The 12,149-nt window shown below is 41.5% G+C and overlaps 1 pseudogene; it reads right to left on the reverse strand.

Moving 5' to 3' along the window:
• Window positions 1-7,329: 7,329 nt before the first annotated feature.
• LOC121434586 overlaps window positions 7,330-12,149 on the reverse strand; it is a 53,495-nt pseudogene continuing 48,675 nt past the window's right edge.

Genomic DNA, 12,149 nt, shown 5'->3' on the forward strand with positions numbered 1-12,149 from the left:
TCTTAGAAGAATTAATTTCTTTTACTTCAAGTCTAAGTTTGCTTTTTCTTTACATGAACCAATTCATTGTGTAAGTAAGCTGTACGATGACTCTCAGCTCCTCTTTTACAGAAATGAATGAATGTTTACAGGAGAAATGTTTTCATGAGTGAAAAACTGTCTTAAAAGTTTTGTTCATTGTAGTTATGTGATGTATGTGTGTGTATTTGTGTGTATTTGAATGTGCATTCTGTATCCACATAAAGATAATACCTTGGATATTATTGCAGAAGAAATTACAGGAAGCTGTCAAACATCTGACATTAGTTCTCACCTAGGCATGACTCTAGTGCCTCATCTATTTTTAGTCTATTTATATCTTTTTGAAGTCTGGAAATAGGAACACACTCTTAGAAAAAAGGAAGTTCAATTCATGACAACAATTGGTTAATTTCTTTAGAAATCACAGTTTTCTCTAGCTTTAAGTAAAAATTTTTATCATAACCTTGAGGGAAGTAAATTACATACCATGTTTAATCAAGACTGGTGGAGATCATTGCATTATGGTTTCTACATTGAAATATTTGAAGTATGTACTAAAGTGAGCTATATGTGTGGCAAATCCATTTAGTGAATTCTATTTTGTAGTCTTTATATTACTTCTATGGATTTTGTTCATCTTTTTTTGTGCCTTTACCAAGTGATGGGTATTTTTTTGCTATAATGTATAGAATGGTAAACCCATCATACTTGTTTCCCATTGGTTATTGAAGTGTCAGGCCATGTGGGAACATACTTTTTGAGTAAATGTTTTGGGTTGTTTCTGGTTTAGATTTTTATCTTTTCAGAAATTCCCTTCAGCTTTTGTTTGTTATTAATCCTAGCTTGGATGTCAGGAAAAATTCAGGGATTATTTTGAATTCATGATGCTCATATGTCTGCCCCCTGTATACAAGTCCAAGGGTCGATGATGAACTCCAAATGTATGTGGTTTTTCAACAGAATTTGACAGTATTCACATTAAAATGACTGATAAAATAAATAATAAGAAATGTTAAATACCTTATGTGTATTTAAAGAAGTATTTTCATTCATGTTTTATAGATGTAATAACGTAGTCTAATCAGCAATCATCTGTTTATCTGACACCATAACTTAATGTTCTTTTCTTGTAAATTTTTTTGATCTTTATTGAGCTCTACATTTTTTTGCTGCTCCCCTCCTGCCTCTTCCCTTCCCTTCAGTACTCTCACAAGGTCCCATCCTCCCAATTTACTCGGGAGATCTTGTCTTTTTCTAATTCACATGTATATTAGAACTTTGTATGTCTCTTTAGTGTCCTCATGTTGTCTAAGTTCTCTGGGACTGTGATTTGTAGGCTGGGTTTCTTTGCTTTATGACTAAAATCCACTTAATGACTGACTACATGTGATAATTGTCTTCTGTGTCTGGGTTAGCTCTCTCAAAATGATGTTTTCTCGCTCCATCCATTTTCCTGAAAAATTCAACATGTAATCGAGGTTGGGATTCTAGTCTTGCCCATAAGAGTCCTTTCCCACTGAGTCATCTCATTGGTGCTCAAATTCAATTAGAAGAAATATTACAACAGTAGAGTCTTATTTTCTTTTCAAATTGTAAATGCAATTTCATACAACAAGAGAGGACCATGGGACAATTTGAATAGTCAATCTGCTATGCATGTGAAAATATTCTTACCAGCACAGATTTTTTTAATTTCTTCATTCTGAGAACAAGACATGTATTTATACTTTCTCAAAACCAAAATTACATGCCAGAAAATTGCATCATTTATTAAAGTTCATTGCCTCTAAGTCTGATAACCTGGCTTCTATATCTTGTTTACCCTAATACTCTTACGAATTTTTTCATATTTGTTGACTTCATCAGTTACTTATACACACTCCTACATCATCTCATTCACAAATAATTTTTAAACCAAAAGAAGTTTCTTTCAGTGTATTTGCAGTCAAATGACTCCCAAGGTTTAAGGACTAAAACTCACAACGTGGACGTAGATCATAGACCCCTGTTAGTTTTCCTATCTGTGCTACATGCACATCATGTCGCAGGTGTAGTCACAAAAGCACACTTCAAACATTTTTAAATGGATGGAATTGACAATGCAATAACAATGACTCATTATTTTGAACATATGAAATTATTTGGCCATTTAAATAATACAATTTGAAGAAATATTGTTATTTATCAAAACAATGATGTTCCCTTTTAAGTCTTTCATTATGTGTTTTTTTTTTTTTACTCAATAAGTCCTTTACAAACATTTCAGCTCAACATAGAGGTGCATGGCTCTAATCACAGAACACAGGAGTGTGGGTGGGTCCAATCTCAGTGAGTTTGATGCCAGCTTGTTCCACATAATGCATACCTGGCATCAATGGCTATGTGGACATATCCTATCTCAAAAACATCACAAAAGACAAAGACTCCCAAATTATGGAAGTTTTCCTAATAAAATCTGCCTGGAGTCAGACTGATTTCAACCAACATTTTAAATATTCCCTCACATAAAGAGAAGTCTCTTAACAATGAAAATAAGAAGCAATATACAAATTCCATTCACATTCCTTCCATTGAATCTTTGACAACCATCTATAGTGGACTTTATCCTTCAAGTGATAAGAGACAGAAGGAACAATGTGACTCCTCTACCTTAAGAATTATAATGACACATGTGGGACCTGGAGAGTTGTCTCAAGAGTACTGCTCCTCTTGGGTACCCAGGTTTGACTCATAGCACCATATCTGATTGGATAGAACTCCCTGTAATTGGAGGTCCTGGAGATCGGGTGCATTCTTCTGGCCTCTTAGGGTACAAAATGGGCAAATACTGAAAAGACAGATGTGTATTTGATTCTATATTTTAAATAGGTTTTCTTTATGTGCCTGTTACCTTAAAAAGGAATGAAATTCAACTTAGATGTAGGAGTTTGACCAGTGAGTGTAGCAAGTGTATCTCAGGTACTAGTGATGACCAGAAGACAGTGTCTACTCTCCTGTGACTGGAGGAACAGACAGTTGTGAGCTGTCTTATGGGTGCTGGGTATCAAAGATTCTCTGGATGAGTCACCAATGTTCTAAGAGCTGAGCCTTCTTTTCAGCCTCATGAACATGTCATTTATAACAGTAAGGTATAAAAGGCTGATCGAAGTTCATCTTAACTCATCCTTTGCCCAAAAGAAATAAAGGACTGATAGTATTGGAAACTAATTTAGTCTTTGTTCTTTTTTTTGGTTTTTTTTGAGACAGGGTTTCCCTGTGGTGTTGGAGCCTGTCCTGGAACTAGCTCTTGTAGACCAGGCTGGTCTCGAACTCACCTCTGCCTCCCGAGTGCTGGGATGAAAGGCGTGCGCCACCATCGCCTGGCAGTCTTTCTTCTTAAAGAATTTCTGAGCCCAAATATTCCTCAACTGAGGGAAAAGTACAAAACAAAACAAATAATCAGGAAACAAGCTGAAAATGTAAGTCTTTAAAAGATAGTTGGCGGCCGGACGATGGTGGTGCATGCCTTTAATCCCAGCACTCGGGAGGCAGAGGCAGGCGGATCTCTGTGAGTTCGAGACCAGCTTGGTCTACAGAGCTAGTTCCAGGACAGGCTTCAAAGCCAAAGAGAAACACTGTCTCGAAAAACAAACAAACAAACAAACAAATAAATAAATATAAATAAAAGATAGTTGGCTATTTAACCAAAGCAATTGGCCATAATTGGAACATAAATACTTACTATTCAGGTGTACCCATGCTTAAGTTCATTCTACGAGGTTGTAGATCATTCTTGGCTGGCCAGAAAGAGCAATCATGTTGTTATCATTTATTGGTGGCACCTATTAATGACAGTAAACACATCACTTTTATATTCAAAGTTTAAAATTTTCTCTTGGGGCTGGTGAGATGGCTCAGCGGTTAAGAGCACTGACTGCTCTTCCAGAGGACCCGGGTTCGATTCCCAGCACCCACATGGCAGCTCACAACTGTCTGAAAATGTAGTTCCACGAGATCTGACACCTTCACACCAATGAACATAATAAAAAGTTAAATAAATAAATAAAAAATAAAATGTTTAAAAAAAAAAAATTTTCTCTTATCCTGACTTTTGTTTATAGACCATAATCAATCATCATGCATTTAAATAACTCAAAATTCTGAACTATCAAGAAATTGGACACAGAATTAAAAATGGGGAAAATACCATTCTGCAGTAGAAGTCAGCAATCATATCTTTGAACACAGAACTGTATGGTAAATTTCTGTATGATATAGTGCACAGTAGCAAAGAAGATCAGTGCAGTGACTAAGAAAGGACATTTCTGTGAAGGTGTTGAAGGTAATTCCCAATAATGCTATCTAGAAACTATTCAAGATGCAGTCATGTTGAATAAAAGACTAAAGGTGGGCTTCAGCCACAAACACATGACCTTAACTCCTGAGCATGTCTGTCCTGGAGAATCAAGTCAGGGATCCACACATTCTTTGATTTGCAGAAATACAGGGGTGTGGCCAGCAGGTTCATAACCTAGGCTCTCAGGTCAGAAAGAGAAAGAAGACACCATATGAGTAAACTTGATGTCTCTTTAAAGAACTGCCTATTTTCTGCAAATGCTGATTTAGAAAGCCATCTGTAATAGGAGGCGAGCCTCTGATCACAGATCTCCAGCATAGCCCACCAAATAAAGGCAGTTACCGAGAAGCTGCATTTGTCTATGTAGTTTTGTGTTTAGATTCCTTTTCCAAGGTATTTCAGATTTTATCTGAAATTTTTGGCCACACATTGGAATGCCATTTTTATTTTTTTTACTTTAAAAATTATACCTTTAATTATAGAATATTGTTAGGATAATACAGCCATAGACAAGACACTAGGATAACTGACCAATACCAACGGGATCCGCTCTCCACAACCACAGAACACAGGCACAGAGTGTCTGGATATGTGCAGGAGCAGCCAGGGGCCTGCAAACAGCAGTCATGCAAACAGCATTGGTGAAGTGTGACAAAGGCATGACTTCCACAGAGCTCAGCACTGGGAGTGGGCCGCGGATGACTGCAGGAGGGAGGGCACTCAGCTGGCGCAGACAGGTATGGGGAGATGGGAAGGCAATCAGAGACCCTCCCTGAGCCTTTCGTCTACAAGGCAAAAGCAGCAAATGGCATACTAGCAAAACCTTTAGGCTGGAGGTGGTGTTGCAGGGCTGGGGGGATGGGGACCGGGTAGAGAAAGGGGTAAAATGAAGTTGGATCAGAGGTGCTGTCTTCTAAAAGCTACTCCCAAGCAGACACTTACAATGACTCAACCAAGTCATTGGCTACATACAGATGCCATATCTGAGTTTAGTTACCAAGAATACATAAGTCACCTAACGGTTAAAATGTGAATACCCACAGCAGGCTAGATGTCGTACAGAATAGAAACCACGTGCCTGCCCCAAGTTCATGCTCAAATGGGAGGGGCCAATCGGAGTGCTTTTCATTTGGTTGCTTTTGAGGCTGTCACTAGTGAATGACACGGTAGGTGTCACCCAGCTTCACTCACAATGACTCTGTAGTGAAAGCACTAAATGCCAAATCCCAAAGAACTTCAACAAAAAATTTTTTTGTTTTTTCCAAGACAAGGACTCTCTGTGTAGCCCTGGCTGTCCTGGAACTCTATCCTGTAAACCAGGCTGGCCTTGAACTCACAGAGATCTGCCAGCCTCTGCCTTCCAAGTGCTGGGATTAAAGGCATGTGCCACCCCCAATCCCCACCCCTGCAAAAAAAAAGGTTTCTTGAAAAAAAAAACATGTTAACATTTGCAAGTCTGCACTAAGCACCATAAAATGCACTGGGCCCCATCCCCTTCCATCCCCAGGGGACGGAGTAAGCACCAATATCCGGGCTACTCATAATTCCTGCCTGGGCTGAGATAAAGAGAACTGAGGTACTGGGCGACACTGGGCAACTCTCACTGTAACTCTTTGTACCTGGAGGCGGGAAACACACTCCTCTTTAGGCTTATTCATTTCTTCTGATGAGGCCAAAGAGGTTTCATCACAGGAGAAGATAACTCAGTCTGAGAAAGGGCAAAGGACCTAACTGTCCAGTCATTGTCTCACAACTGATGGACACATACGAGCAAGAGTTTAGTTCTGTACAAAACCAAGCCTTACAGGAGAGTGCACGCCTGCGCACCAGTGTTCAAATTCTTTCCCATAACACAAGAAAAGTAAAGGAATTCTCTCACATGGAGTATGCCTACAGTTCTATCTTATGGTCTACATCACGTAAGAACATGCTGATTCTTAGGAATTCGGTCTCTGCTATTAGAATACACACTTCACTATACATACACATTCCTTTAAGCGAGCTATGATAAAGACTGGGGCGTGGCCCTATCAAACCCTAGAGTTAGCAGTACAAGGGCGAGTGACCTAACTGTTAAAGTTAGATGGCAAAGGACACAGAAAGGACTGTCGCTCCCTGGGAAGGGCTCGGTGCTCCCTTCCCTGAAGGAGTCAACCCACTTCTACTCCTTCCATCATCACCTGCGGTCCTGTCCTTTCCTAAAGGCAGTTTCCACACTGCGATCTCTAAAGTGATTTCTGAAGACAATTCATAAACCTGATTAATGACAGCATCAATGGGTATCTCTTGCTAAGGTCACCACCATCCAAGGGCCCTTGGTCCTCAACCTTGTACCCTTCTCCTTTCACACTGTGTCTTCGGGTAGCTTTCAAAAGCGTGCAAGCTATATACAAGTGAGAAACAAGGGAAGTGATTCAGTCACTGCTTTCAGCGTGCAGAATCCTGTGCACAAGAAGGCAAGGTACCAATATGAGCTACTCAAGGAAAAAGCCCTTTGGAAGGGAAGTGCATGAGCCCGGCCACTGCGGTGTGTGAACAGTGGCTACCCAGGACAAGTCCGCATGCCTTCTTCCAGAGCAGCTGCGGCCACCCTAGTCCAGTTCTACATTCCCACTACAGTCTTTTGGGGCCAAAGATACGAGAGGAAAAAACAACTTTTTAAAAACCTACTCCATTTCCAGGACTAAGCATCCACCAGCATCTTGTCCTATGGTCTTCAGCTTTCAAGTTACTAGGAACGGGGGCTGCTTCTGATGAAGCGATTCTTGTAATAAAACCAGTGAAGAAAACTAACTATTTTGGAGAAGGGGAAAACTTCCCCAACGCTGTGGGTCGGAATTTCAAAGGGGTCGTATTCTACCATGTTTGAAAACGTGGCCAACAATAAGGAAAGTCAATCTAAAGGAAGCTCACTGATATCAAATCAAATATAACTACCTCCACGAGTCATTTCTTACTCAGGAATATAGGACTTAGTCGGTATGGACTCTGTTGTGTTTAATAAGAGCTGAGCTCCGGCTGAAACTCTTGTCACACTTGGTACATTCGTAAGGCTTCACTCCCCTGTGAATTCTTTGATGGGTGATGAGGTTGGAGCTTTGTGTAAACCCCTTTCCACACTGCACACACTCGTAGGGCTTTTCTCCCGCGTGAGTCCTCTGGTGCTTAATCAGATCTGACCTCTCCCCGAAGCTTCGCCAGCACTCCTTACACTCATAGGGCTTCTCCCCGGTGTGAATTTTCTGGTGTGTGATCAGATGGGAGCTGTGGCTGAAGCTTTTCCCACAGGCCATGCACTCGTAGGGCTTCTCTCCCCTGTGCCTCTGCTGGTGCTGGACCAAGTGCGAGATGCGGCTGAAGTTCTCCCCGCACTTGTTGCAGTGGTACGGCTTTTCCCCGGTGTGGATTGTCTGGTGCTGAATGAGGTGAGAGCTCCTTCCAAAGCTCTTCCCCCACTCGTTGCCGTCATAGGGTCGCTCGCCCGTGTGTGTTCTCTGATGCTGGATAAGGTGGGAGCTGCGGCTGAAGCCCTTGCCGCATTTGTAACACTTGTAGGGTCTGTGTCCCGTGTGCGCTTTTGGTGTCGATTGAGGTCTGAAATCTGACTGAAGGCCTCCCCACACTGAGAACTGTAGTAAAAAGAGCAGCGGGGCTGCGTTCCCAGCACCCCGGCAGCCTGATTGGTTAGCTTATGCCCCGAAATAATTACACGGACACTGTATTCTTTTAATCACTGCTTGGCCCATTTCTATCTAGCCTCTTCTAGGCTAACTCTCGCACCTGGACTAGCCCATTTCTAATATTCTATGTAGCACAGCTAGGTGCGCTTACCGGGAAGATTCTAGCCTACGTCCATCCTGGGTCTGAGCTTCATCACATCCATCTTCCCGGGAGCTGGGAGCATGGCGTCTCTCTGAGGCGTCTGCTCTTGAGAGGAGAGCTGTGGAGTCTGAGCTCACTTCCTCTTACTCCCTGCGTTCTGTTATGTTTACTCCTCTCACCTATCTTCTAACCAATGAGAGCCAAGCAGTTTCTTTTTATTTAACCAATGACCTTCCTCCATCAGAGAACATATGTGATAGCGGATGCCTGTGTGAACTTCTTTGTGGGCCAGCAGGTCAGTGACCTGCTGGAGAGGGTAGCTGACCCACTCCTCTGCGGTCAGCTCTCCCCACTGTCTTTCGGACCTGTCCCCACTTTCAAAGACTTCTTCGCTTTCCAGGTTCTTCTCAGCATCCCCAATAGGCTCTTCGGACATGGTCACAAACTCCACATCTTCACTAAGCTCTTCTTTCGGGTTGTTTCGTTCTCATTCCTGATCTGACAGTCCAGTGAGACAACATTTCCTTAATTCTCCTGCATCACGTCCCTGTAAAGGTCTCTTTGTGTAGGATCCAGAGGTCTCCATTCTTCCTGAGTGAAGTACATGGCCATATCTTCAAATGTCACAGGGGCCTGAAATCACACAATGCTTCCTCACTACTTAGCATCTAGGAGTTTAGTCCCAGCCTTTCTTCTTGAAATTAGAGACATGGTTAGAAATGTCGAGAAGGCATTGGCATTAAGTCTGATCTGGGACCCAGCCATGAGCAGGGTGGCTGCCATCTCAGGCTCAAACGTTCGTCTCCTGGGACAGAGAGCAGGAAAAGTAGCTAGTAGACAACGCTGAAGGAGAGGAAAAGCAGGGAGCGAGGCGTGGCTAGAGGTCCTGCCCACTCCCCAGGGCTGGAGTTCAGGTCGCCACCAGGTATGCAGGAAGGGCCCAGGACTGGTCACTCTCCTCCTTCTCTGACCCCCGAGCGAGACCCGCTCTCCGCGTCTAGGTTAATACCAAGTACATGCAAGGCTAGAGTAAGGGAGGACAGCCCCTGGCTAGGTGCCCCCCAACTGGGGGTCAGGCGGATGCTATTAGACAGAGGCTTTCAACCCAGCCCTACAGAACGCCTCTGCTCTTCCCGAATGCCATTTTTAAACAGTCTTGTTGCGGGAGGTCCTCCCACTCCTCCAGCCTATCACCGCTGAGGTACCAGCCCACTGGGGCGTGGTTTCTCTCCCTTTAAAAAAGCGGCCACTTCCCTCTCCTCTCTCTCTTCACTTCCTGCTCCGCCTGTGACTAGACTCCTTTCCTGGTTGCGTAGAGGGCTGTTGCCTGGGACAGTGATCTGTAAGTTTTTTCCCCTTTAAATAAATACCACCCTAATAATCATAACCCCGAATTGGTGTGGCATTGTTTGTGACTTACGCCTTCACAGTCTTTTCTTTCCTACATACCAGTTCAAAGTAACTACATTAAGGCTTTTAATAATTGAAAATTCTTGACCAATATATCAGGCTTATTACTAACTACCTGTCACATTTTTAAGTTAACACATATTCTCCACATAGTAAAACATTTATTAGCATGACACAATCTAGACATGCTCCCTCTGTCTCATGCCTATCTGCTGGCCAGTCATTGCTTTATTTAAGCAAATTGAGTGACAATTCTTCAGAGTATACAACAGAATAATCACCCCACCACAGATGTTCCTTGTACATGAGATTTGCTTTGCAAAATATTCAAAACCTGTCATGAAGCTGATATCTTTTTTACATCAGACCTACTCAAAGCTGAGCATGTGTGTTACAAATATAAACCAGCATAAATAACCATAGAAAGACACAGTCAGAGCTAGCAATGAATTGTATGTACTATTGTATGAATTTGTATGTGCTATTGTACAACTGTGTGTGTATGTTTGGGCATTCTGTGTGTATATACTTGTGGAAATATAAGTATGTGATTGTATATATGTGTGTGTATATATTTGGAAGACAGAAGTGAATCTCTGGTTTCAGGCCTTTGATTTGATCAAACTTTTATTTTCTATTTCTTTTCAGATAGGGTCTCTGATTGCTTTGTAACTTTCCAAGTAGACTAGGCTAGCTGACCAACAAGCCCCAGGTACTCATTTGTCTCCATGTCCCTTTCCCATTACTAGTGTTAAAAGTCCTTGTGACTTTTTTCGTTTTCTCTTCAGCATGGATTCTTGGGCTCAAACTGAGTTCCTTCTTCTTACAAGAAAATCTCACCTGTCTTCTCAGGCCTCTCAACTACAGATATTCTGTCAGCATTGTTTAGTTTTGGTTTAGTTTGTCAGATAGTTCCATGTAGCCGTGAGATTGGACTCCAAGTGCTTTATCTCCCTACCTATCTATGTACCTATCAATCTGTCTTTCTAATTTTTTTGAGACAGTATCTCAAAGTGGAGCGCTCAAATTCTCCTACTCTAATTAATCAATAAATTCCAGGAATCTTCTTGTCTGCTTCTTCCCCTGACCTGGAATTACAGGCATAGGCATCCAGAACCTGACATTTTATTTGGGTGCTGGGAACCCAAAATCAGGTATCTAATTCTTGCACTACGGACTTTAACATCCCCCCATGCCCCACTGCGATCTCCTAGAAAGCAGATTATGAAAACAATGTGAACAGATGGATAGATGTTAGATAAACTGATGACACAGAATGGCTAGCAATTGTGAAGTCTAGCTTTAGTGCTTAGGAGTTCATTGCCATGGTTAGAGTTTGAAATTGAATTGAGCCCATAGTTCACATGCTTATTGACTTGTTTTTCCCAGATGGTGGTACCATTTGGGGTTAGTGTGATCTTTAGAGTATAGTTGGAGGAAGTAGGTCACTGGAGATGTGCCGTGCAAGTTATATATTTCCCTGGCCTTTCGTGTATTCCTTCTCTCTGCTTTCTAGTCCCCATGACATAAAGAAACTTCTCGGTAACCTTTCCAGTCATTGTGAATTTCTGCCTAATGGCACAGGACTAAACAACTGTGAACAGTTGTTCCCAGAAGAATGCCACACCTACACTGGGCCTTCTGCAAGAATAATCAATTGATTAGAACTTTTGTGATTCTGGAGAGGTTTGGATGATGTAGGTTTAGAGCATAATTATAGTTTATCTTAGATTATCTTTAGTCCCTTTAATAGTTATTTGTCTTAGCGTTCTATTTTCTGTACTAAGGGATTTTAAAGGACTTCTCAACAAAGTTATTGATTTGCAATATGCAGAAAAAGTAACTTTGGATATTGAAACCACATAATTAATACCAGATGATGTAGAATTGACTCCATTGTTTTTTCAGGTTCAAGATATAATCAGGAATAGGCTTTGTCTTATATATATATAGCACACATTAGATCCCATATGGGTCTGTCAGGTCCTCTAGCATAAGGAAATGTAGAAACTAAATAATTATTGTTTGGAAATGTGATGATGACATCAGAATTCATAAAAATATCATGTCAATAGCAGGATTGAAAAAGTTCTTTTCCAGGAGCTGGAGAGATGGCTCAGAGGTTAAGAGCATTGCCTGCTCTTCCAAAGGTCGTGATTTCAATTCCCAGCAACCACATGGTGGCTCACAACCATCTGGAATGAGGTCTGGTGCCCTCTTCTGGCCTGCCGGCATACACATAGACAGAACATTGTATACATAATAAATAAATAAATATTAAAAAAAGAAAAAGTTCTTTTCTATTGCGTGGGAACAAGCTGTATAACAAACACCACTGTGTTTGAGAACTAACAGATGTCATGACTTTGTCTTTTTCTACTTCCCCTGTATATTAGATTCATGTATGCCTCTTTAGGGTCCTCATGTTGTCTAGGTTCTCTGGAATTGTGAATTTTAGGCTGGTGTTTCTTCGCTTTATGTCTAAATGTTACTTATGAGTGAATACATACAATATTTCTTTCTGGGTCTGGGTTACCTCAATCAATATAGTGTGTTCTAG

This window comes from Microtus oregoni, unplaced genomic scaffold, assembly GCF_018167655.1.
Source record: "Microtus oregoni isolate MIOR12 unplaced genomic scaffold, Mior012 000044F_000, whole genome shotgun sequence".
NCBI lineage: Eukaryota > Metazoa > Chordata > Mammalia > Rodentia > Cricetidae > Microtus > Microtus oregoni.